Raw genomic sequence first — 25,568 nt, forward strand, 5'->3', positions numbered from 1 at the left:
AATTTTTCTTGAGTTCAATGCAATGTCAATAGAAATTCCAACAGAGTTTTCTTAAATTGAACAAACTTTCTTTAATATTTATATGGAAATTTAAAGGTCCATAAACAGGCCAAGTCAATACTGTATTTGTTTGTTTCTTTTTATTTTATGGATATTTTTGCATTTCTTTCAAAATGAAAATACCTTTTAATTTTTTCTATGTAAATAAAAAATATTTATTCTTAAAATTTAGAACATTATACAAAAATATAAAGAAGTTACCTGGAATTACACTAATCTATGAAAGCCACCATTTACCACTCTGCAACCATGTGTTATAGTATTTACTTATGCATAACACGCATATCTAATTTTACATTCGTGGGATATCACACATTTTGTTTTGATCATGGACACCTTTTTTTCACTGTCATCCCCAATTCCATGGGAGCCATGCTAGCATTTAATTTTTTTCATTAATCATATTCTATGCATGTACATAAGCAGGGTTCTATAGTTCATTCTCATGGCTGTATATTATATATTGTTTGAATCATAATTCAGTTGTTTTCCTTTTAATAGGCATATTCTTTATTTCGAGATTTGGCAGGTATAACAAGGCTGCAATATAAAATCCCTATATGTCAAAAATCCATACAAACTTTTCCTTCTTTTCTTTTTTTATGGTCAAGATTTGTACTTTGTTTCTATAAGAGAAATTTCCAAGAACAGAAGTACTGCAAGAAGTGTGTATGTATTTTTTATTTCAACAGATATCTCCAGATCTCCTTCCCAAAATGCAATATACCTTAATGTGCTCCTACCACGTTAAGAGTGCATGTTAACATGTTCCTGTTATCTGAGTGACAAATGTGTTTTTCTAATTCTATCATTGTCTATTAATTTTTTATGGAATGTTTTGCCATGTAAGTTTAAGAATTTCCAATATTTTATTATTGCTATTTCTCCTTACACAGTGCCACGATTTCTAATTTTTGTTAGGAAGAAATTAACAATTCTTCTGTTGCTAAAAATCTTTGAGATAAATGCGTAACAGTCTTACTATTGTATATTTTTAAGCCCTTTTTTGCCATTTATTTTTGTAGAAGGGGGCACATTTTTTTTCTTTACATATAAATAGCTAGTCGGCTATTAGATCAGTTTTGAAAAAAGAAAAAAGCAAAGTATAGCACAAAGCTAGAGTAATTCAAAATAGAGTCGTATTGGTACAAGAACACACAGATCGATGAAACAGAGCAAAGAGCTCAGAATAGCATGACGCATATATGCAACCTGTTATATTATTATAAAGATGCCATAAATAAGTGAGAAAGGATGAAAGATGATTATTTGGTAGTTGGTTTTGAAAAAATTAGTTTATAATGAAAAAGATTAAATGAAAAACAAGCAAAGTTATAGTTCAGATTGGTTAAAGACTTCAATATGAAAGATAAAACTTAAAAGCAAATAGAAGGGGTGCATAAGTAGTTCAGTGGCAGAACACTCGCCTGCCATGTGGGAGACGTGGGTTTGATTCCCTGCCCATGCACCCACCCACCCCCTACCCCCCAAAAAACAAATAGGAGAAAATTTAGGGGACTATGTTAGTGATCACAGGGTAAGGAAAGCATAAACTATGGCGGGAGGGAGAGAGGGGGGTAGAGAGACTTAATTACATCAAAATTCACTACTTTTGTTCCACAAAGGACAAAGCAGACAACATAGTTAGAGCATTGAGGTTTGCAATATCCAAAATGCACATAGTTAATTTCTGGAATATGCCAATTACTCTGACAAATCAATTAGAAAAAAGCAGGAAACTCAATTTAAAAATCAACAAAGAATATGAGTATGCAATTCACACAAAGAGGAATATGAACAGCTAATAGATATTAGCAAATTCATTACTAACTAAAGAAATGGAAAATAAAATAAGAAACCAATTACATTCATTAGATAATGAAAATAGAAAGTTGGATAATATTAACTTTTGATGAGAATACAGGCAAACACTTTCATACAGAACTGAATGGAGTTAAAGGTAAACTCTTTCTGGAAGTACTGTTAGTCCTTAGTAAAATTATAATTTTACATTTATTAATCTCACTATAAGAATATATCCCAGAGAAACTCTTGAAAGTTCTACAAGAAACAAGAAGCAAGAAATTTTTTAATGGTAATAGTATTGGAGCTACTTTGTCACTATGGGAACAGATGAATACAATAACAGTGGCCATAATTTATAGAATGCCATGAAGCAGAAACAATATACTAGATGTTCTTGGGCCAGTGTGGACAGCCCTTCAAAACATAATATTGCATGACAACAATAAAACAAAGAATGTTTGTTTCTTGTAATTTTTTTAATTAATAAAATTTTTTAAAAATTAAAAAACAATAAAACAAAAACAGAATGACATCAGTAGATATCAGTTATGAATATTTTAAATGCATACATAATACAAAAACATACTATATATTTTATATTTTGTATCTATAAGAATGTGCTATATTGGTTGTCTATGGAGTGAGAAGAATGGAATGGGAGTGGAGATTATTGATGAAGGGGGAAATAAAGTAAAACAAGAAAGGCCTTGCTTAGAAGAATGAGATAAATAGTTAAGTCAACTCTGCAACTCAAAAAACAACAACAAAAATGCAAATAAAAAATGTAGAGTGATGAGCCTATCAGACCCCAAGAGCCTAAACTCCCTGCCAAGGAAATGTCATTAGTTAATGGTCATACCAAGGCTATAACCTAAATATACAAACTAGTTTGTCTTATTACTTCCTTTACATTAGACTTAACCAATGGATATAACATAAAAGTTTTTTGGGAGTCTGGTTTGTTCTATGATGTTCCTACTACATATTTTAAGAAATTAACTTAACTATAGCATTGACTTGGAGTTGGAGGTGTCCTACATTTCATCTGCCAAACCTTTCCTTTGAGGTGATGCCCTGCACAAATTCCATGTTTCTGGTGCTGCTGCTCCCAGGACCCCACTCACAACCACCATCACTGCCATCAAAGAGGGCATTTCATCCAACATAAACCAGTTATACCCTCTCCCAGGAAACTGAATCTTTATCAGAGTACAGAATCTCATAGGGGTGAGGGTCCCACTCAACAGACGGAGTCCTGAATTCCTGCTTCAATAAAAAGCCATTTTCCAAGATGCTTTGGAATGTGGACGGGCTATGGAGATCTAGATGGTGCATGCTTCTAAAAATACTTTCCAATGAAAGTTTTTAAAAAGGACTATTTTTGTTCTATAGCAAATAAAGAAATTCAAATCCAGCCCACTAATCAGCCATTTCAAAAACAGTCATTTTAGTGTCTGCATGCTGAGTGTTAGGAGACCAAGAATTGTTTGAATACAAGCCTTTCTGACACCTTCCTTTCTTTGCTTTCTCCTTCACTGTCACTTCCCCAACTCCCGTCTCACATGAAGGAAAATATAAAAGACAATAGGCAGCCTCATGGGGGGATGTAGAAGAGTGGTTACAATATTTATTGGAAGATTGTATACCTTGAGAAACATTTTTAAACTCTCTTTTAGTTTCCACTACTGAATAATTGTTCATAGAATCACTGTAGCACTTAATAAGTGAAAAATATATTGAGAAATAATATATTTGTATCATAATATATACATTACATATAATAGAAATCATAATAGTACAATTGTATGTTACTTTTGTTACATAGAACTCTGAATATTTCACATATTATCTTAGTTCATAACATTCCCAAGAGATAGATATATCACCTTTGACATGTAGCACCTGTTCCCCAAATTTCTAAAACTTTCCATAAACACTTCCTAATTTCTCCTACTCAAATTTTTATGAGGCAGCAAGAAGTCAAAGACTGGCTTTCTTTAACTGATTCTCAAAAGGGATAATGATTTGTCTACCATCAAATAAAATTTGGCCACAGAAGAGAAATTGAGGTACCCAAAATGCTTCCTTCTTTAGTTCAGACCCATCAAAACCACCAAAAGGCATTGAGAAGAAAGAAAAACATCTAGGCTGCCATTTGACTAAGATGATGGTGTAAGACTCCAGGGTACCATTCCCACACAGAATATTTGAACAATTAGAGCAAACTGGCAGAGCCATCATCCTCAAAACTCCAGAAAACAGGTAAAGGGTTTTAGTAACTGGGCAAGGGCTGAATCAAAAAAGGCAGCTTTAAAAATGGTAGAAGAAGCTCTTATTGCCCTTGCCAGTCCCTACCTAACACCATCCCCAGCATAGTTTAGAGACAGCCTGTGCTCCTATGTGGGTCCCTGGCCCTGTTCCAGGAAGTAGAGTAAACCCTATGCACATAATGAAGTGTCTCTATATCAGATGACAGCCTGAAAGACTGAACCAAGAAACTCAACTCCATGTCACCTTCCTAGAACTTGCCTTGCAACCAGAAGGACCTTGCTGACAACTAAAACAGTGTAAAAGAAACAATTAAGTTAAAGCAGCATGGGGCAAAGAATGACATGCTTTAAGCCATTCAACAGAGCATGGGGGAGAGCAGGGAGAAAGTCTGTTTCATAGGACTAGAGGAGACACTGAATTCCTGTAAAGAGGAATTGCAAAGGACATGAGTAAGAACCAAGCCCAGGAAAAGATTCAGGCTCAGAAAAGATAGGAAGGACCCTGCACTTTGCATTTGCTTCAGGATAATCTTCATAGAAGGGCAAATTCTGAAGGAGAACACCAACCAACAGGGAGCCAATGTGCAAAGGTGTTTTGCTATTGATTTGTTTGTTTTTGCTAGCCTCTGGCACTCAAAGAAACCTCCGTCACATTACTAGTTGAATACAAACTTTAGGAACAGAGAGCTCAGATATTAAAGCCCAGACATAAAACTTTAAATACTAAAATGTACAGAGTACAAAAAAATTACATGCAAATAAAGAATCAGGAAATATGACCTATTCATAAAAACAAGATAGAAATGCAGAAACCACTAACAAAAAAGACCAGACTTTGGACATATTGAACAGAGGCTTTAAAAATATATTCAGTATGCTCAAGAAGATAAAGGAATATGCCAAGAAAGAACCAACACTATTAGAAAAACAATGAATGAACAAAGAACCAACACTATTAGAAAAACAATGAATGAACAACATGAGACTCTCAATAAATAGATAGAAAGTTAAAAAGGAACTAAAAGAAATACTGCAGATGAAAATCACAATAAATGAAATGGAAAATTACCTCGAGGTTTTCAACAGCAGGTTGGAGCTGACAGAAGAAAGAACCAGTGAACTTAAAGACAAGACAATTTAAATAATTCAGGTTGAGGTGCAGAAATAAAAAATAATGTTTAAAAAAGTGAACAGAACCTAAAAGACCAGTGGGACACCAATATATGCACTTTGGGAGTGCCAGAGGAGAAGAGAAAAAGGAGCAGAAGTAATGTTCAAAGGATATTGAAATAAATAGTAGTAGAAAACTTCACAAATCCAATGAAAGATATGAATATGCATATATAAGAAGCTGCTCAAATGCCAAAGAGGATCAACTTGAAGACCACCACACAGAGACATAATAGTCACTGTCAAATTTTAAAAACAAGGCAAAAGTTCTGAAAACTACCAGCAAAAAGCAACGTGTTAAATACAAGGAAGTCCCAATTCGATTAAGCTCCTGTTTCTCATCAGAAACCGTGGAGACAAGAAGATAGTAGGTGGAAATAAAGTGCTGAAAGAAACCAACTGTCAACCAAAAATTTTCTACATAGTAAGATATTCTCTCAAACCTGAGGGAGAGATTAAGACATTCCCAGATAAACAAAAGCTGGGGAAGTTCATCACCACTACACCTTCCCTACAAGAAATGTCTAAAGCAGTTCTTTAGACTGAAAGGAAATGACATTAGACAGTTATTAAAGCAGCATTAAGAAATAAATACCGCTGTTAAAGGTAACTGCTGGTTTGAAGCTATTACGTACCCCAGAAAAGGCCATGTTCTTTTAATCCATTCCTGTGGGTACAGACCTATTGTGGGTGGAACCTTTTGATAAGGTTGTTTCAATTGAAATGTGACCCACCCAATTCAAGGTGGGTATTAATCCTTTACTGGAATCCTTGCTGAGAGGATAAAAGACAGAAAAGGCCCAGAGAGAGCTTACAGAGAGAAAAGCCCTAGAGATGCTAAAAGAGGACCCATAGAAGTTCAGAGAGAAGGCCACTGGAACCAGAAGTTGAAAGCAACAAGACCTGGGAGCAAAGGACCAGCAGATGCTGGTCTCTGCTATCTGACAGAGGAACCCTGGATGCCAACAACCTGTCTTCAGAGTCCAGGTAGCATCCTATTGATGCCTTAATTGGGACATTTTCATGTCTTAAGAAGTGAAATTTTAAGTTAATAAATCCCCATTATAAAAGCCAATCCATTTCTGGTATATTGCATCCTGGCAGCTTTAGCAAACTGAAACAATAACCATTTGGGTAGTTATAAAAGCAAAAACTATAGTGTTGTACGTTTTGGTATATAACTACTCCTTACTCCCTACAGGTGTTAAAATGAAATGCATCAAAAGTAATGATAAATCTACAGTTTTGGACAAGCAATGTATAAAGGTAAAATTTTTTAACAAATACAAAAAAAATAGGGGGTCAGAGGAGTATAGAAACAGTATGAGTATACTCTTGAAGTTATTGGTATCAAATTAAATATGATTGCTATATATTTTGGATGTTAACATTTAACCTCATGCTAAACACAAGGAAAATATATAAGACGTATATTCAGGTAGAAATGAGAAGTGACTCAATATGGTACAATACAAAAAAAATCAACTAATTATGAAACTAGGCATAATGGAATGGAAGAATTGAAGAACAAAAAATGATACAAGAACTACAAAGATAAAATAGAAAGATGGTAGAAGAAAGTTCTCCAATATCAGTAGTTACTTTATTTAAATGTAAATGGATTAAACTCTCCAGTCAAGAGGCAGAGAATGGTAGACTGGTTTAAAAAGCAGGACCCAGCTATATGCTATTTATAAGAGACACACCTTAAATTCAAAGACACAAGTAAAATGTAAATGAAAGGATAGAAGGAAAAAATAGCATGCAAATAATAATCAAAAGATAGCTGATATAAAGCTATACTAGTATCAGATGAAATGGACTTTTAAGTTAAAAAAAAAACTTGTGAGGAGAAAACAAGGTCAATATATAATGATAAAGAGGTCAATTCAACAAGGAGACATAATTATAAATATATATGCAGCTATTGCAGAACCCAAAAATATATTAAACAAATATTGACATATTTGAATGGAGTAATGGAGATTTCTACATTAATAGTCAAGACTTCAGTAAACTGCTTTCACTAATGGATACAACATCTCAAAATAAGATCAGTAAGGAAACAGAAGACTTTAATGATACCGTAGACCAATTATAATCAACATACATATTAACACTTCACCCAACAGCAGCAGATATCACATTCATCTTTAGTGTACATGAATCATTCTCCAGGAGAGACCACACATTAGGTGACAAAACAAGTTTCAATAAATTTTTTAAAATATTGAAATTTTATAATGTATCTCCTCTGACCACAATGGAATGGAACTAGAAATCACTAACGGAGAGAAATGGAAAATTGACATATGCATAGAAATTAAACAATACACTCTTAAACAACCAATGGGACAAAGAAGAAATCAATGGAAATTAGCAAATATCTTGAAGCAAATAAAAATGAAAACACAACATACCGTAATCTGTGGGATGCAGCAAATGTTGTGCTTAGAGGGAAATATATAGCTCTAAATCCTTACAATAAAAGAGATCTCAAATCAGAGACCAAACTTCAAGGATCTAAGAAAGAAGAGCAAACTGAACCCAAAGCAAGCAGCAGAAATAAATTAAAGATTTGTGTGGAGAAGAAAGATCTCAAATCAGAGGCCTAAATAACAACTGAAAATCTAGAAAAAGGAGCAAATTAAATCCAAAGCAAGCAGAAGGAATGACATTAAAAAGAGATTAGAGTGGTGATGAATAGAGAATAAAAAAGAATTGTTAACATATTTCATTTCCACTTTTCCTTGGCTTCATCTTTCTGCTCACTAATTTTCTCTTCAACACTCTTCATTCTATTATTCAGTCCATCTACTATGTTTATTTCCACTACCATGATTTTATTTTTCAAGATTCTTATGTAGTTATTGTTTCATTTTTCATTTGAATTTCTAATCTAGGAGGAATTTATGTGAGAAATGGTACAAAGCAGGAATTCAAATCTCCTTTTACCCCCAATGGCAATATCCATATTTTGAAGTGCCATCTTTAACATATATTAAGTTTTTGATTATTACAATAAAATATTAATAAATAATAAAAAAATTAGAGTAGAGATAAATAAAATAGAGGATAAATAGAGAATCAACAAAACCAAAAGTTGGCTCTTTGAAAAATATCAATAAAATTGACAAACATTTTTCTAGACTGACAAAGAAAGAATAAAGAGGACACAAATATAAAATTAGAGATGAAAAAGGGAACATAATATGAGCCCCACAGAAACAAAAGCATTAAAAGAAGATACTACGATCAACTGTGTGTCAACAAATTAGATAACCTAGATGAAGTGTACAAATGCACAGAAAACTATATTGACCAAAGAAGAAATAGCTCTCAATAGACCAATAATAAGTACATAGATCTGTTCTGTCCCAAAAAAAACCTCCCAATTAAGAAAATCCCAGGACCAGATGGCTTCCCTACTGAATGCTACCAAATATTTCAAGTATTCACAATCTTGCTCAAACCCTTGCAAAAAAAACCGAAGAGGAGGGAACACTGCCTAACTAATTCTATGAGACCAACACCACCCAAATACCTGAGCCAGAAAAGATACCATAAGAAAAAAAAAACTACATACCAATATCCCTGATATAGATGTAAAATCCTCAACAATATACAAGAAAACTGAATCCAACAGCATATTAAATGAATGATACAACATGATCAAGGGAGATTTACCACTAATATGAAGGGTGATTAAACACAACATTAACATGTTACACCACCTTAATGGAACAAAGTTGATCATCTCAACTGACACAGAAAAGGCATCTGATAAAATCTTAGAATGCTTCTTGATCAAAACATTCATCAAATTAGGAATAGAAGAAAACGACATAAGCTTAAAAAAGCAAATATAGGCGGGCCGCGGTGGCTCAGCGGGCAAGAGTGCTTGCCTGCCATGCCGGAGGACCCCGGTTCGATTCCCGGCCCCAGCCCATGTAACAAAAAACGGACAAACAAATAAAAAATAATAAGAAAAATGTTTCCCTTCCTTCCTTCTATCCTTCCTTCCTTCTCTGTCTTTCTTTCCTCCCTTTCCTTCCTCTATAAAAAAAAAAAAAAAAAAAAAAAGCAAATATATGAATAACCCACAGCTAACATGATATTAAATGGTGAGAGACTATAGGTTTCCCTCTGAGATCAGGAACAAGACAAGGATGCCCACTGTCACCATTCTTATTCAAATTTGTACTGGAAGTTCAAGCTAAACAATTAGGCAAGAAAAAGTAACAAAAGACATTCAAATTGGGAAAGAAGTAAAACTTTTCTTATTGGAAGACAGCATTATCCCATATATAGAAAATCCTGAAAAACACACAACAAAGCTGACAGGGCTAATAAATGAATTCAGTAAAGTGCCAGGGTACAAGACCAACACCCCCAAAACACTAGTGTTTCTATATACCAGTAATGAACAAACAAGTAGTGAATAAATAGTAGTAGCTAAGAAATAAATTCCATTTACAATAGCAACTAAAGAATCAAATATCTCAGAATAAATTTAACCAAGGATGTAAAGGATTTATACACAGATAAATATAAAACATTGCTAAGGGGATTCAAAGAAGATCTAAATACAGAAAGGCATTCCATATTCATGGTTTGGAAGACTAAATATTGTTAAGATGTTATTTCTACCCAAGGAAATTTACTGATTTAAAACAATCCTAATTAGAATTCCAAAAGCCTTCTTTTCAGAAATGGAAAAGCCAATCATTAAATTTCTATGGAAGGGTGTTTTCATTTCCCAGCTACTAAAAACAATACTGTACAATGGGTTAGCTTAAACAGCAGGAATTTCCATCTCACTTTTGATGCAAGGCAAAGTCCAAAATCAAGGTTCAGGAAGGCAATTCTTTCTCTGCAAAGGCTGTGTTGACCTGGGGCTGACTGCCAACAATCCCTGGTCCTTGGCTTTTCTGTCATATGGAAATGACAATGGCAGTGTATTCTCCTTTCATTTTTGGTCCATTGATTCCAGCTACTGGCTGTTCCCTATGGCTTCCTGTCCATCTGACTTTCACTTTTTTTTTTATAAAAGACTCCAATAATCCAGATTTAATCCCAACCTGATTCAGTTGGCCACATCTTCACTGAAATAACATCCCAAAGAGGATTTATTTACAATGGGTCCACCATACCAGAGTATGGATCAAGACCAAGGATATGTCCGAATTCAGATACACAATTCAATTCGCCACAGAGGGTAAGGGTCTGAACAACAAAAAACATGCTGAAAAAGAACAGTGAGGTTGGAGGACCACGTCTCCCAATTTTTAATGTTATCATAATGCTACAGTAATAAAAACGGTACGGTACTGGCACAAGGACAGGCAATGGACCAGTGAAATTGAATTGAGAGTTCAGAAGTAAACCCTCACCTCTGTGGCCAATAGGTTTTTGACAAGTGTGCCAGGTCTACTAAATGGGAAAATAAAAGTCTCTTTAACAGATGATGCCAGAAAAAGCCACATGCAAAAGAATTAACGAGGACCCCTACCACACGCCAAAAACAAAAACTAACTCAAAATAGATCAAGGACCTAAATAAAAGAACAAACTATAAACCTCCTAGAAGAAAACATAAGGAAGAATTTTCTGGCCTCATGTTAGACAATGCTTTCTTAGAGTTTATGACCAAAGCACAAGCATCAAAAGAAAACAAACAAATGGAACTTCATCAAAATAAAAATTTGGGGGCATCCAAGGGCTTCAAGTATGAAAAGAAAGGACAACTTTTACAATGGGAGAAAATATTAGGAAAACACATACCTGATAAGAGTTAAATATCCAGAATATATTTTTTTTTAAAAATCCTTCAACTCAACAACTAAAAGATGAACAAACCAATTAACAAAAGGGCAAAAGACTTGACTAGACAGTTCTCCAAAGACAATATATATAATCATCCTTGATATATATATATTTAAATAGATGATATATAACTGACCAAAACACATGAAAAAGGTGCTCCACATCATTAGCAATTAGGAAAATGCAAATTGAAACCATAATGAGATACCATTTCACACCCACTAGAATGACTACTATTTAAAAAACAGAAAATGACAAGTGTTGGAGAAGATTTGGAGAAATAAGAACTCCTCCTTAAATGCTGGAAGAAATGTAAGATGGTGTGGTCACTGTGTAAAAAGATGGTCATTCTTTGAAAAATTAAGTATAGAATTCTCATATGACCAGCAATCCCACTGCTAGGTTTATATCCAAAAGAATTGAAAACAGGGACTCAGATATTTTCACACTGATGTTCACAGCAGCATTATTCACAATTGCCTAAAGATGGAAACAGCTCTTATAACTATCAAAATTTTTTGGGTATGGTGCCCAGCATTCATCTTTCTTTGGCTAAGCCACTTGCCTCAACATGACCTTTGATCAAGTTAATTAGCAGCTCTCCAATCAGGGCATAAACTACCCCAGAGCCCAAACCTGCATCTGAAGCCACCACTCATACCACCCACACACCTCACCCAAAATCCATAGCTGATCTCAAATGCTAAGCTAACCATCCCCTCTGCCCTTAGGAAACTATTCCTTTTCATTTTTCATGAACGTTTGCTTTAAACTAACCATTTATTCCTGTGGGCAGTCTACTAAGAGGTTAAGGCACAAGCACAGAGCCATGTCACTCTGTGTGCTCCCCACCTGCTGGTTGAGTTACCGTTGAATATCGCATTCCCGTTGACTCCTCATAACACTCTTCTTTCTCTGGGACTTTTAACAACCTATCTTTTCTCACCCCTTATGGCCTCAGAATCCCACTGTATCACATTTGACATACATTTAAAATCCTACTTAACTAATTCAAGACAGCAACCCAACTGTGCATCAACAAGTGATTAGTAAACAATGCATACACATACACACACACACACACACACACACACACACACAGGAATATTATACAGCTATAAAAAGGAATGAAGTCCTGATACTTACAACGACTTGTATAAACCTTGAAGACATCATGTTGAGTGAAATAAACCAGACACAAAAGGACAAATATTATATATTTATTATCTATATGATACACATATTATATATATGATCTCATCTACATGAAATAATTAGAATAAGCAAATTCATAGAGTCAAAAACTAGAATACAGGTTACCAGGGGATACTTTGGGGGCTAGGGAATAGAGAATTAAGGCTTAATTAGTACACAATTTCTGTTTGGGTTGATGGAAAATTTTTGGTAATGGATTTTGGTGATGGTAGCACAACATTGTGAATGTAATTAATAATTAATTAACAATATATGTGAATGTGGTTAAAAGGGGACACTGGGTTGTATATATGTTACTAGAATGAAACTTAAAATAAATAGGACTGTACTACAAAATTGTGAACCGTAATGCAAACTATGGACTACAGTTAATAGTATATTTATAATAATATTGTTTCACCAATTCTAACAAAGTTTGCACACTAATGCAAAGTTTTAAAAACGGAGGAAACTATATAGGAATTCTATTTCCCATGTGATTTTTCTGCAAACCTATAACTTCTCTAATTTAAAAAAATCATTAAAAATATAACAATAATTAAAAAGAAAGGTCAAAATGTGTGAAGATAGAAATAAAAGACAGAAGGGAAAGAATTGTCACCTCAGTCTAGCTCTCCATTCTCCCTTCTTCAGAGCCTTTCCACCTCAACTTCATAGTACAGTGTAGCTGCTGTTTTTAATACCATTTTTACTACACAATGAAAGTAAAAACATTTTCAAATATGATGGCCCAAGGTGGGGACGGGCAGTTTAAATTCATTTTCATTCTAACACCCATTCTTTAGTTATCACATAATTTCTGGGTCTCATTCTCCCAGTGTTTAGAGAATATATAAAAAGTTTTCCTCTGAAATGTGTGATTTCTGACTAGACTTTTGAAAGAAAAGGACAGAATTGTTGGAGATAAATGGGGCAAGTTCCTTCAGGCTTGCAGCGACTTCCCTATGAGTCAAAGTGATCTTCTACTGAATGCAAATGAGGAGAGAAGCCATAATGTGCTTTTTCCTCCACCCTAAATGCCAGGAAATCTGAAATAAAATTAACTGCCCAAGTGAAGTAAACCACTCAGCTCAGATGTCTGACAGCATTTTCTCTCTCTGCTTCCTTTGCCTCTCTTCCCACCTTATCCCTAAATACCTTACTTTGCACCTACTTTTTCTTTTTCTTTTTTGGCAATACACAGGGTATGAGTTTTGGTATATTTTTTAAAAGTCATTTTTAGAAACAGTGATGATTTGCCAACATTTGAAAGTGAGGAAAAACAGTTACAAGCAGAAAAAAAAAAATTACTCCTTCACATAAGTCATTAAATTACTTTCAAACTATAGAAAATCTCTTGTAGCTCAGGCAAGGGGATGTTTCCAGGAGATTGATCCACTTTACTTCTGTCTCCTTTCTACAGGTCCCTGAATAAATGGGGGAAACAGATCAAAGTGGAGGGAAAGAAGAGTAACATACCCCCAAGGCGTTGTCCAATTGCCCTGAAAGGTAAATCAGCCCTGAATTGGGCTTCCTTTTTTTTGTAATTAAAGGCAGGAGAAAATTGCCATGCCTATCTGTGATGGAAATGATGGTCAGTCTGCAATATAGTTTGCCTGTTGACCATGACCTGGCAGTGGGGCATGAAGTGTTTGACATTCACAAGTGGCCTCAGTTGGAGTAGCAAATACTAGCTATTACTTTAAGATCTCTGGCATGATATTTTCTTCTATCAATATTTGAATTTTTCAGAGGGGACTGGAACTCAGAATATCATTCTTGCCATAAAAGCAAATTGAACACATAATTTAAACAATTTTTAATCTTTCCAGCAATTACCCCAAATAATTTATACCAAATAACTTCTCATATTCTTAATAAAGAGAAACTAATGATTTAGACATTTCTGTCAAACACTTTTGACCTAAAACATCACCATATCCATTTATATGACTTCTTTATCTTTATACCAACAAATATCTTAGCAAGAAGTAAGAAAAAGGGCGGGCCACAGTGGCTCAGCAGGCAAGAATGCTTGCCTGCCATGCCAGATGACCCAGGTTCGATTCCCAGTGCCTGCCCATGTTAAAAAAAAAAAAAAAAAAACAGAAGAAGTAAGAAAAAAATGTGAGCCCATAACAAAAATTAAACTTTCTGTTTAACTGGAAAACCCTTTTGAAAGAGAAAAATGTGTTATGGAAGTTATTTTGGTGAATTACATACCTATCTCTACTAAGGAAACACGTCACATGGGCTAGTTTTTTGCTGGGACAGAACGGAAGACTCTCTAAATAAAAAGGAGGCATTGCAGAGCATTTTCTTCTAGCCAGTTAGTGTGTCTCTAAATGTATTTCTATCTGGTTTTGTCAACAGAGAAATGATGGCAAATTTAACTCAACAAGCAAGCAATGAATGTACTGTAGATAGTAACATAAAACCTCATTTGTGTGTGCTTTTGGATCTGAAATTGTGAAATTTGAAAATAACTTTTTCAAAGAAATTAGATTTTAACTACATAGAATGTAGCTTATTGTTAGTGCTCCATCCAGATGACCTCAAATCCTTCTTACCATTTCTGTGCTCCCAGTTCTGCTTCCAATGGCCAACACTTGAGATTTTTCACAGGCCTGCCATTAGGCTGCTGGAAGCACTGCTTTGTTCACTTAAGGAGAAAGAAGTTCTGGGATTTTATTCCTCTCACTTCCCCTCTTTCCCCTATCCCCAACCTAGCCCTTAGCAAATAACTACCTGGTGCTGGACTAGGATGGCCTGGCTTCCTTGCCTAGGGTTAAGGCACTCTGAGGTGTTTTTTATATTCCAGAACTCCCCTCTGGGGTCTGGCTGCGGCCGGCCAGGAATGCATTGCCTGAAATCCTCTTCTCCTTTGGCCTCCCTCTTCTCTTCTCAGCTTCCACTGCTCCCTTTCCAGCTTCTTTTGGAAATACCTCCTTAATAAACCTTGGTCACAAAGCGTCCTCTCTGAGCCTGCTTCTAGAGAAACTAACCTATAACAATGCCTTTTGCATTCCTTAAGAATCTATAGTTAGCAGTATATATGCATATGTACTATTTGTAAAGAGAATTTTCTCTGAATTAATTTACATAAAATCCCCATCTATTAGTTACCTTCATGAATCGCTCCATCAAAGAGAAAATAAAACTATTATCCTATTGCATGTGGATACAAAGTCACAAATTAAGTATACAAATTAATGGAGATTTATTTTATGTTGCAGCAGTTTTTAAGATTCTTTAATGAAAAACTTAAATGTCTTTCAAATGACTTTCTTTGATGAACTATAAATGATATCTTCGTGCATCTTGAAAGTGATTTGGCTGCTCTCAAATTAATATAGCATCTGATCCTCTAATGAGATAAAGTTTTGATAGAGGATGACTATGAAAGTATTAGGGGAAAAGTCATGGTTTTTTAAAAATGAGTCGTCAACGTCTTTCGACCCACTTCCAACTTATTAAAGTCTTTCTGAATACAAGCTAAATCCTTGCCTCAGAACCTTAATAGTCTTTAGTGAGAAAATTGAATTAACTTTTGATTGTAACTTGTAAAGGTCAAAAGGAACATACTTCTGATGACATAGGAAATTAAGTATGTGCTATTTCATCTTCCATTGTTTCATGCATAATATATCATTTATTTGAAAATGATGAAGGGAAGAAACCTTTCTCATACAGAATAATGCTCATTTTTAATTAGAATAATATGATCATATTCCTTTTAGATTAATTTTGTCTCTATTCTTTGAGAACCAGAGAAATATTCATATCTAATGTGGGGTATATTTTGAATAATAATTAGTCATATATGCAAGCAAAAATAAACTGGTGAACAGAATTAGCATGCGTCTCTCAAGGCAAACCCAGAATGCATATCCCTTCATTCATTCATTCCCTAAATGCTTATGAAGCATAATAGGTGTCCAACACATGTATGGTCCCTGCCCCTAGTAGAACTTAGTCTAGGAGTGTTTCTCAGTTTTAATTCTTTACTTCTTTGGAACATTTGACACTGTTGACCAATTCATTTTCCTTGAAATCGTTTTCTCTCTAGAGCCTAGAACTGTGAAATATTGATTTCCTCTGTTTCTCCTAGTCTCCAAATGTTCTCCAAATGTTGACTTCACCCAGAATCCAGTTCATCTCTGGCATTTTCATGGCTTTACCTACACCCCACCCGCTGCTGACACTAGATAGACATTTCCCATCTTTATCTCCATACTCTAGGTGCTTATTTTTAGCTGCCCACTTCAATTTCAACTAGATATTCCAGATAACGCAAATTCATGTGGTCTTCTTTGCTCTCACCAAAAACAAGCAAAGGAAAAAAAATGTCCCATCTTTCTCCCAGCTCCCAAAATTGCACCCCATTAATGGCTGTGGTGGTTTGGAGCTATATACCCGGATAAAGTATGTTCTTAAATTTAATCCATTCCTGTGGGTGTGAAACCCTTATAAACAGGACCTTTTGATGAGCTTATTTCAGCTAAGGTATGGCACAAACTCAGAGAAGATGGATCTTAAGGCTATTACTAAAAGCCTTACGGAGAAGGCCACAGAGGGAGAGAGAGCACAGAGGAAACAGACAGAAGCTGAAAGTCACCAGGACCTAGAAGAGAAGGGAGAATTCAGGAGAGGAAGCCATGTGCAAGTGTCATAGGACCGAAAAGCCAAGGGCCCAGGATTGCTGGCAACCAGCCCCAGAATGCCACAGTCGTCTGGGTGAAAGCATCATCTTTATGATGCCTTGATGCTGGGCTTCTCCTAGGCTCAAAATTGTGAGCCAATAAATTCCTATTGTTTAAGCCAACCCATGGTAAAGTGTTTGCTTGAGCAGGCAGAGAAAGAAAACAATGATAAAACTTAGCTATCTTAGATCAGAAAACCTCTTCTCTGGACCACTTTGATACTCCTCATCTGGTTTTCTGGTCTCCAGTCTCTCTCCCTGGCTTTCCCCCATATCACAATTCATATACTACCAAGGAAGTTATCCGTTATAAATCAGATATGAGCCATGTTAATTCCCACTTTAAAATCCTTATTGCCCCTTGATAAATTGTAGCATAAAATCCGAACTTCTAAATATTGCACACAATGCACTCCCAACCTAATGCAGCCTACATTTTAACTTTTACCTCCACTCATCCCTAAATACATCCAGCAGAGCTGTATTATCGCTGCTCCTTGAAATTACCAGGCATTTTCATGCCTCTGTGCTTTTGTTCATGTCATTCTCTCTGCTTGCAAAGCTTCCTACGCAGTTTCATGTCTGTCTCATCCATATAACTGAGAGGGACCAGAAAATGGGTACTGGATTTATTCATTTTTGTACCTTCGGAGCACAGCACTGGGCTGGGGATCTAGTGGATGTTTGATTAATATTGAATTCAAGATTCTTAACAATGTGGTTCCCACTTTATTATTCCTAGCCTTTCACCTAATTCAACCAATTTTCTGGTCACCCAGACTATTATCACCAAAGAACACTTCATGCTCTTTCATGCTTCAGTCTCTTTGGTAAAATATTTATCCTCCAAGATGTGAAGTCACCTGTCCTGTGAAGATTTCCCTATCAGACAACCCCAGTGGAAATAATCGTCTTCCTTACTAGTTAACTATTCATAATACAGTACTTACCTGACTGAGTCACATACATATATATGTTTTAGTCTTTATTACCATATCATCAGTACCCGCCATGCTAAGGAACCAACAAATGCCTAAAATATTGACTTGAACTGTTGAAAGTAGACCAGATTATTTGGAGTTTAGAATGATTCGCAAACCTGGCTGACATTACAACCTTATGGGGACCTTTTTTTTTTTTTAATAAAAATCCCAAAGCGTCTGCCCACTTCCAAATGCACTGATTTGATGGGTCTGCTTAGGGTCTAGCCCCAGAATTGTCTTCACTTTCCCGCAGGCAATTGCAGTGCTGGCGGGCAGTGGTAGTCGGTAACCCTGAAAACCTCAGAGCCACACTGCAGAGACCCATGCGTGTCGGCCCATGGAAGTGAAGGCACCGACTTGCTCTGGGACCACATTCCCCACCACGGATTTTCTCAGTGACCCAGTCTGTGGAGACTTGACTACATGGCAGTTTTCCGTAATGAAGTTAAACAGTCACCCGAGGGCTGCATAGGCTTAGTCAAGATACACAGTACTAAAAAGTATTCTCTCTCAGCCTCTCCCCCGCTCCCCACCACCACTCTCTCAGCCTCTTCCTTTGTGAGTCGTGACTTAGCTGCTTTAAATTAATAAGTGTCCTATGCCTGGTTCTTCACTATTGGCTTCAGTCTCCACAAAACATTATAAGCACCAACAAGGTGCCCCCTTTCCCCAGCTCAGCCCCTCCACCCCACCGTGGCCATGGGTGAGCCTCCCTGACAGCCTCACACCTAAGCTTCTGACTCATTTTGACAGGGACAGCAAAAAACTGCAACAGTAGATTCTGGCATTCTGTGAAGCTGTCAACAGGAACATTAAGTTTCAGTGACATGCTTTCTGGAGGGCCTCTGAATCCCAGCACTATCCACGGCTCATGCTTTCCCCAAAGACGGTCTCCCTGGCTATCCTACCTGCAATGCCCCGTCTGTCCTAGGAAAGACAGACAGCTCTCCCAGAACCAGTGTCTGTGCATCCTCCTTCCACTCACACTTGCCGCCATATAGACCTATCTGTGCTAGATAATTTGCTGTGGTCTCAACTTCCTACCCATTTCTCTATACTCTGTGATGCTGAGACTAGGACACTGCAAACCACATTTCTGTTTTGCTCACTGGCTCTCATACAGGTGTGGAGGAATGCTGCAAGGCTAGAAGTGGGAGAAGGGACTGTTTCTTCTTATTTACTCCCTGGGGGCTACCTGTTCCTAACAATATCAACCAGAAATGCCTCTTATTCACCCTGGTAGTGGCAGTTAATTCCAATGTAAACAGGAATTATAGATTTCTGATTTCACCAGGCTCTCGTAGAGCCAGCAGCAGCAGCAGCCAGTGCCGTTCTTTATAAATTCAGGTCCTAGATCCACAGAGCCCCTCCTCTGAGCATAGATGCACCAGCACCAGCCAAGCACAACCCCATGCCTTCTCAGGGGCTTGCATTTTAGCACCATTGGCCCCTTTGCCTAGATTTTAAGTTTTAATATCGCCAACCCCTGCCCCTGTTCTTGCAGCCCCTTCCAGCCCCAGGGGTGTTACCTTGGAGATAGCTTAGTGGTTTCTTCGTCACATTTCCATTCTTCAATAATCAACAATTCATTATATTAAATTCTCACTGCTGTAATAACCTGTGATTCCTTATCCTGATTGTACTCTGTTATTTGTAAGCCAGCTTTAACATCAGTGTTTGCCTGAACTATGTCTCAACTAGTTCTAAGTCTAAATATCCCTGCTGTCATTATTTGAATCTGTCCCTGTAACCAGCACCAAAAATGCTTGAGTTGTAATAGCTGATCCACCTATGATGTAGTATAGCCACAAGTTACAAGCAACTTAAGTTGAATTTAAGTATTTGCCAAATCAGGATGATACTAGCAGCCTACTCTTTTAGGAATATTATAGTGAATATAACTAGTAGATCCTTACGTCTAATGAGGTATGTATCCATGTATCTTCAGATTTATAATACATCACCTAACGAGCACCTGACTTCCTTTCCTGGGCCGTCTGTTACACATGGCACCAAATGGGAAAGGCCAAATTGCAAAAAGATGTGGATGCTAAGGTAGGCTAAGCTCCTTCTCCAGCTGAGCAACTCACTCTCATAAGGGAGCATCACAGAGCACATGTCATAAAACTCTCAGCATGGCTTATGATGTTGCTCTTTAGAATCATTCAGAAGTAGATGAAATTTTTAATAAGCATATAAAATAGTGATGCAGTGATATGAGTAAGACAATAAGAACATATTTAGCACTTAATGCATGACAGTGCACTTACATTGATCTAATTCTTACAATAACTCTATAAAGTAGATGATATTATTACCTCTTTTATTACAGACTATGAAATGAGGCACATCAAGGGGGTAAGGTATCCTGCTAAAATCCTACAGGTGAATTGGGATTCTGACTGTAGAGCCCACACCCTTTTGCATACTCTACTACATTTCTTCCACATTTACACTTTACTTGTAGGTGTTTCTCTTATGTTAAAGGTTATGAATAGTTTGTTTTTACTAACGGATGAGTAATTGATTGCTTTTATAGTGGCTTAAGGGATGATTATCCTTTGCTCTGATTCTTTCAATAATTCTTAAAATTATATTTTAGATTATAAATATGCTTTTCTGTATATTACAGTTCCCCACTCATAAACTTAAGAAAGTTCATTACCAGGTCATGGTTTTCAGTAAAATGTATTTCCACATAGGAATTAAGTTAGACATAGTGGTATGGCTCCTAGACCAGTCCACAAAAACTGTGAAGTTGATACCACATACAAACCCAGGTTACAGCAATTTTGCAGTAAAATAAAGCTTTCCCTTTCAAAATAGCATTTAAAATAATGAGCCTTTTTAAAAGCTATAGAACTTAAGTGAGTGTGAAAGAAGACCAAGTTTCTTTTTGGATCACTGGGACACAGAGGCTTATGGGGGAAAGCAGAAGTCACCCTGACCCCAGAGTTTTTCCTAAAGAGAAATGATCACACCACCCTTTCCTCTCTGCCCGTGCACGCTCCGCACACTGTGACAGCGTGCCGTCACCCACAGAAGGAAAGGGAGAGAACAACTTTGGGATCCTGGGCCTATCAGATAAATTTAGCAGCCAGGCATACCATCAGTCAACCAAGTGGTGAGAAGGACATCAGAACGGAAGGTAAGAGGGACAGTAGGCTCCCTCTCAGAGCCAGGGAGGTGAGAGGAGGGAAAAGGAAAGGTTTCTCAGAGCAACTCCTTTGTCACAAGTTAATGTGAAAAGAATGGATGAAGGAATGGAAAGAAGAGGTCACTTCAGGGAGGAAGTGCTTCAGCTTTGATACCACCACAGATCAAGGCCATGTCATAAATGAGCTATGGATAAGCTGGGCGTCTGTGGAGTAAACTGCCAACACGGTGCATCATGGGAACACGGGCTCAGGAACAGCACAAACTTTCAGCAAGTGACTGCCTCGTTACTTACACAGCACAAAGGGTCCAAAAGAGCAGAGTAAGAGGTCCCAGGGTGGCCAGTCTCCGGGGGGGGGGGGGGCGGGGGGGCGGGGCAGCTGTTTGGGTCAGGTTCCGTGGACGGTGGCTCTGCTTGCCCGACTTCACATGGGAGAGGAGAGAAGCTTATACTCTCTGAGGGCAGGGTGTTTATACAACCCAGGGTGAGCGGGGGCGGGCCCTCCCACTGAGAGATCACCATCTGATAAGCAGCTGGGGTTTAAGGTACGGTCAGGTGACTCTATTAGACCCAATATCCCCCAAGGGCTGTGGAATGGAAGCAAAAACATCTGCACACCATAGAAAAGGAAGCAGGGTCTAGTTGAGGGCTGGGAGATGGCTGCCAGGTGTGTCCATGACTTCCCCAGTAACCTTTTGTTGGGTCCATTCCTACATAGTACTTTCAACAATAGTGATTATATTTAGCTTGTATTATTTAATTACTTAGATAAGACTTTAAGTAGACCTTGTTTCCAGGGAGAATCATTACTCAAAGACACTTTTAGCAAGATGCTACCAATAAGAAGTGAATCTAACCACTGAATTCTAAAACAGAGACTTTTGCATTTTTAAGTTCATTCATTTATTCATTCATTCAGCAAGTACCTATCACAAGCCATGTGTCGGACACTGTTGAAGATACTGGAGGGTACAAGAGTAAAGGAAACAGGCCAAAAATGTCTACCTTCAAAGCTCATATTCTATTTTCGCAATAATTTGAGATTCATCTACAAATAAGTTCATGTGCAAAGCATGTTTCTTTTTATAAAGTAGCAATCCTAAACTCTTTATGTCTAGGGGAGTATTTCTAAGTAAATAGGTTCAAGGATGCCCACCAGATTGCCTCAATATTGTATATCTTTAAAGGGAAAATATAGATTTGCAGATTGAACAATACATTGTTCTTTTAAATGGATGCCAGGCAAAGGTGATTTGTACTATTTTTAGTTTGTCCTATAGTCTTTGACTTACACATGCTTGACCCACTTAAAGCTATCATTTGGAGCACAAAGATAAAAGTCAAAGTAGACAGAAGAAATTTAAGGTGTACCATGTTAAGCAAGGTTATTCTTTTTATGTTGCTATCCTATAAATTCACTTTTATTTGAGTCCAAATCTGTAATTGGTATTTGAATGTTTTATACTGTTTAAGAAACTTCCAATTCATTAAATACGTTCCAAATGTAATCATTTGAATATTTATCAAAGAATTCTCTAGGTTTAAGTCTATTGGGAATTCCCTAATTCAGGAAATAAAGGCATTAATCATGGAATTCTACTGAGGGCAAGACTAATAGCCCAACAAAGAATTATGGGAAAGATTATAATGTGCCAAAGAAAAAGACATACCAAGATGTCAAAACCTCCCTCAAATAGAATTTTACAGATAAAGCCCAGCCATACTGAATAGAGTGAAAGAGGATTTGTGTATCACTCCAGCTTTTAATAGATGTTTTTTCTCTAAAAAGGATAACTCAAGCCTATGGAACGGATGGTGTTTGCTGAAAATTTAAAGTAATACCAAATCAGCAAAATTTAATTTAGAAATAGAAATGAAATTTAATAGAGGCTTATTAGTTTCAACTCTGCTATTCAGAATTTGAGTTAATTTCAAGAAGGACAGACTAGAGTTTACCTCTGTGGTGATTTGGGCATGAAAGACCTTCTAAGTCAGTTTCTCAAACTTTAATGCAGATCTTGTTACAATGCAAATTCGGATAGAGCAGACCTGGGGTAAGGGCTGAAATTCTGCATTTCTCCCTATTTGCCTGGTGAAACCTTGCTTCTATTCCACAAACGCACTTTCAATAGGAATGATCTGAGTGAATTAGTATAAGCAAGATGGCAGGGGCAACGACAAACCAAGCAAAAACACACTTTTACACACTCCTTGAGGGAAAAAAAATCAATACTTACAAGTGAGTCTGTTGCTCATTAAAACAGTTGTAGGGCGGGCCGCGGTGGCTCAGCGGGCAAAGTGCTTGCCTGCTATGCCGGAGGACCTCGGTTCGATTCCCGGCCCCAGCCCATGTAAAAAACAAACAAACAAACAAAATACAATAAAACAAGAAAACGTTTAAAGATGTTTCCCTTTCTTCCATCCTTCCTTCCTTCTCTCTGTCTTTCCTTCCCTTCCTCCCTAAAAAAAAAAAAAAAAAAAAAACAGTTGTAATAGGAGTTCTACTTGGCAACATGTGGTAAAACAGTTAATTGGAGTTAATTCGCATTATTAAAAATGAAAACAAAGGTTTTATTTAAAAAACACTCTACCTTGCCAACTTTTCATTCTGATTTCATTCATTTATATCGCCTTCATTTTAGTTAATGAACATGTGGGATTTGGATTAAACACAAAGATAACAATGTCGTTCTCTATCTTCAATTCTTCTTGGGTTCACTTTCCCATCAGGCTTGAGATTTACCAATTTCCTACCTAATTACTCAGAAAACAAGAAAAATCTGTTAATAGCAAATCCTAAAGAGACTAATTAAGAACAGATCATAGGAACATGTCCCTCCCCCTGCCCCATCCCATCCCTCTTTTGGTAAGACAGATTCATTTTTTTAAAGGTAAATGTTATTGTCTAAAAATAACTGTAAGTAATGCATTAAAAGCCCCAAAGTGGCATTTCTTAAGAGTTACTAATACGACTGACAATTAGCTGAGGTTGTCCAAAACCTGTGATGTGCCTTGGTCCCTGCTACATTGCTGAAGTAAGGGATATTAAGAAGTAATGGAGACCCCACTTCCCTATTTTCTGGAACTGCTAAACAAGCAGAATCTACAGGATATCAGTCTTTGCTCACCAATGATCTGGTTTCCTGTGACTAATGAATAGTCCCTCCACCATAGAAAAACAGAAGCAGAAAATGGAAGGATGGAGAGGCAGGTGCACTGCCAGGAGTATACAGTAAGGCATAAGATATGGACCAAGGGAAAGTCCAGGGAATGAGAGTTAGGAAGATAAGGGTGGAAAAAGGAGAGAAGTACAGAAATGCATCATTAAAGAATAACTTTTCAGGTGAAAACAAAGAACTTTCCAAGCCATGGTTTTTGCCATGTAAATCACCTGTATTGGGCCTGGAAAAGGAGGGCCCCTGAGTGCCATTAAACACATGTAACCTCAGCACAATCCAAGATGGCAGAAGGATTCCCAAGCACTAGCATATGACGCAAGTAGATAGAAATTTCCTGTTTCAGAGTTGTGTGTCTTATTTACCTTGGCCTCCTGTCATCAAACAATCTAGAAATTCTTGTCACATCTTTGCCTGCTTCCATTGTTACTATGGACATTCTCTTTTACCTACAGAGAAAGAATAAATCAATTTTACAAAATAAGCACTTCAGTCAGCACAATATTTCTATTTCTCATTCGTGGGAACCCAGGGCCCTTGGTTTCCCTCCTTAGTGAGAGCAGGTCATCACATGTAGCCATTTACATTGCCAGGATAGATATTAAAGGTCCTCAGACCTCCTCAGGGGGGAAAGAATGTACAAATGGCATCATGAACACAGCATTGAAACTCCCCTCCCTCAATCAAACCCCTGTGTCAGGAGACCCTACTGAGACTCTGTTGTCACACCCTATGAAATTTCTTTGTCCTAAACCATTATAAGCCACCCTCCAGCACTCCCCGCCATTGGTGGAATGCTAACCTTCATTTTCCACTGCGAGCCCCCACCATAGATGATCTTCTCTTGCCCATACATCCTAATAAACTCATGCCTAACTCTGTGCAGGCAAAGTCTTTGGTCTTAGGACTGAGCTGGGTGGTAACATCATTATAAATCAATAAAATGGCACAAATGGAAGAGAAAGAAGTGAGGAGGGAGAAGAAGAGCCCAGTGATAAATCAAAGTGTGAATTGTCTCTCTTGAGAGTAGCTAGCTTATAGAAACCAGGATTGCCCAACAGCAAGCTTAGGTTTTGGTAGATCTAACTTAAAAATTTGAAAGCTAAATAGAATGCCAGGTGAATAGTCAGACCCCAAGTCAAAAGAAATCTGTGAGGCATAAGAGTTTAGAGAATTTAAATAGGGACAAAAATGAAAAAAAAAAAAAAAAACACAGATCAAAAAT

General features: G+C 37.0%; 1 protein-coding gene across 5 annotated transcripts in view; it reads left to right on the plus strand.

The window, feature by feature from the left end:
• Positions 1-25,568, plus strand: part of LOC143666059 (uncharacterized) — an 80,705-nt gene that overhangs the window by 49,409 nt on the left and 5,728 nt on the right. For 4 of the 5 annotated variants that reach the window (XR_013167342.1, XR_013167343.1, XR_013167345.1 and 1 more), the window contains one exon: positions 13,749-13,834. The gene's annotated coding sequence lies outside the window, so the exon portion shown is untranslated. Of the gene's footprint in view, positions 1-13,748; positions 13,835-19,958; positions 20,066-20,342; positions 20,422-25,568 lie in introns of those variants that run through there. The other variant, XM_077139581.1, reaches the window with a different exon arrangement.

The sequence above is a fragment of the Tamandua tetradactyla genome, chromosome 22 (assembly GCF_023851605.1).
Source record: "Tamandua tetradactyla isolate mTamTet1 chromosome 22, mTamTet1.pri, whole genome shotgun sequence".
NCBI lineage: Eukaryota > Metazoa > Chordata > Mammalia > Pilosa > Myrmecophagidae > Tamandua > Tamandua tetradactyla.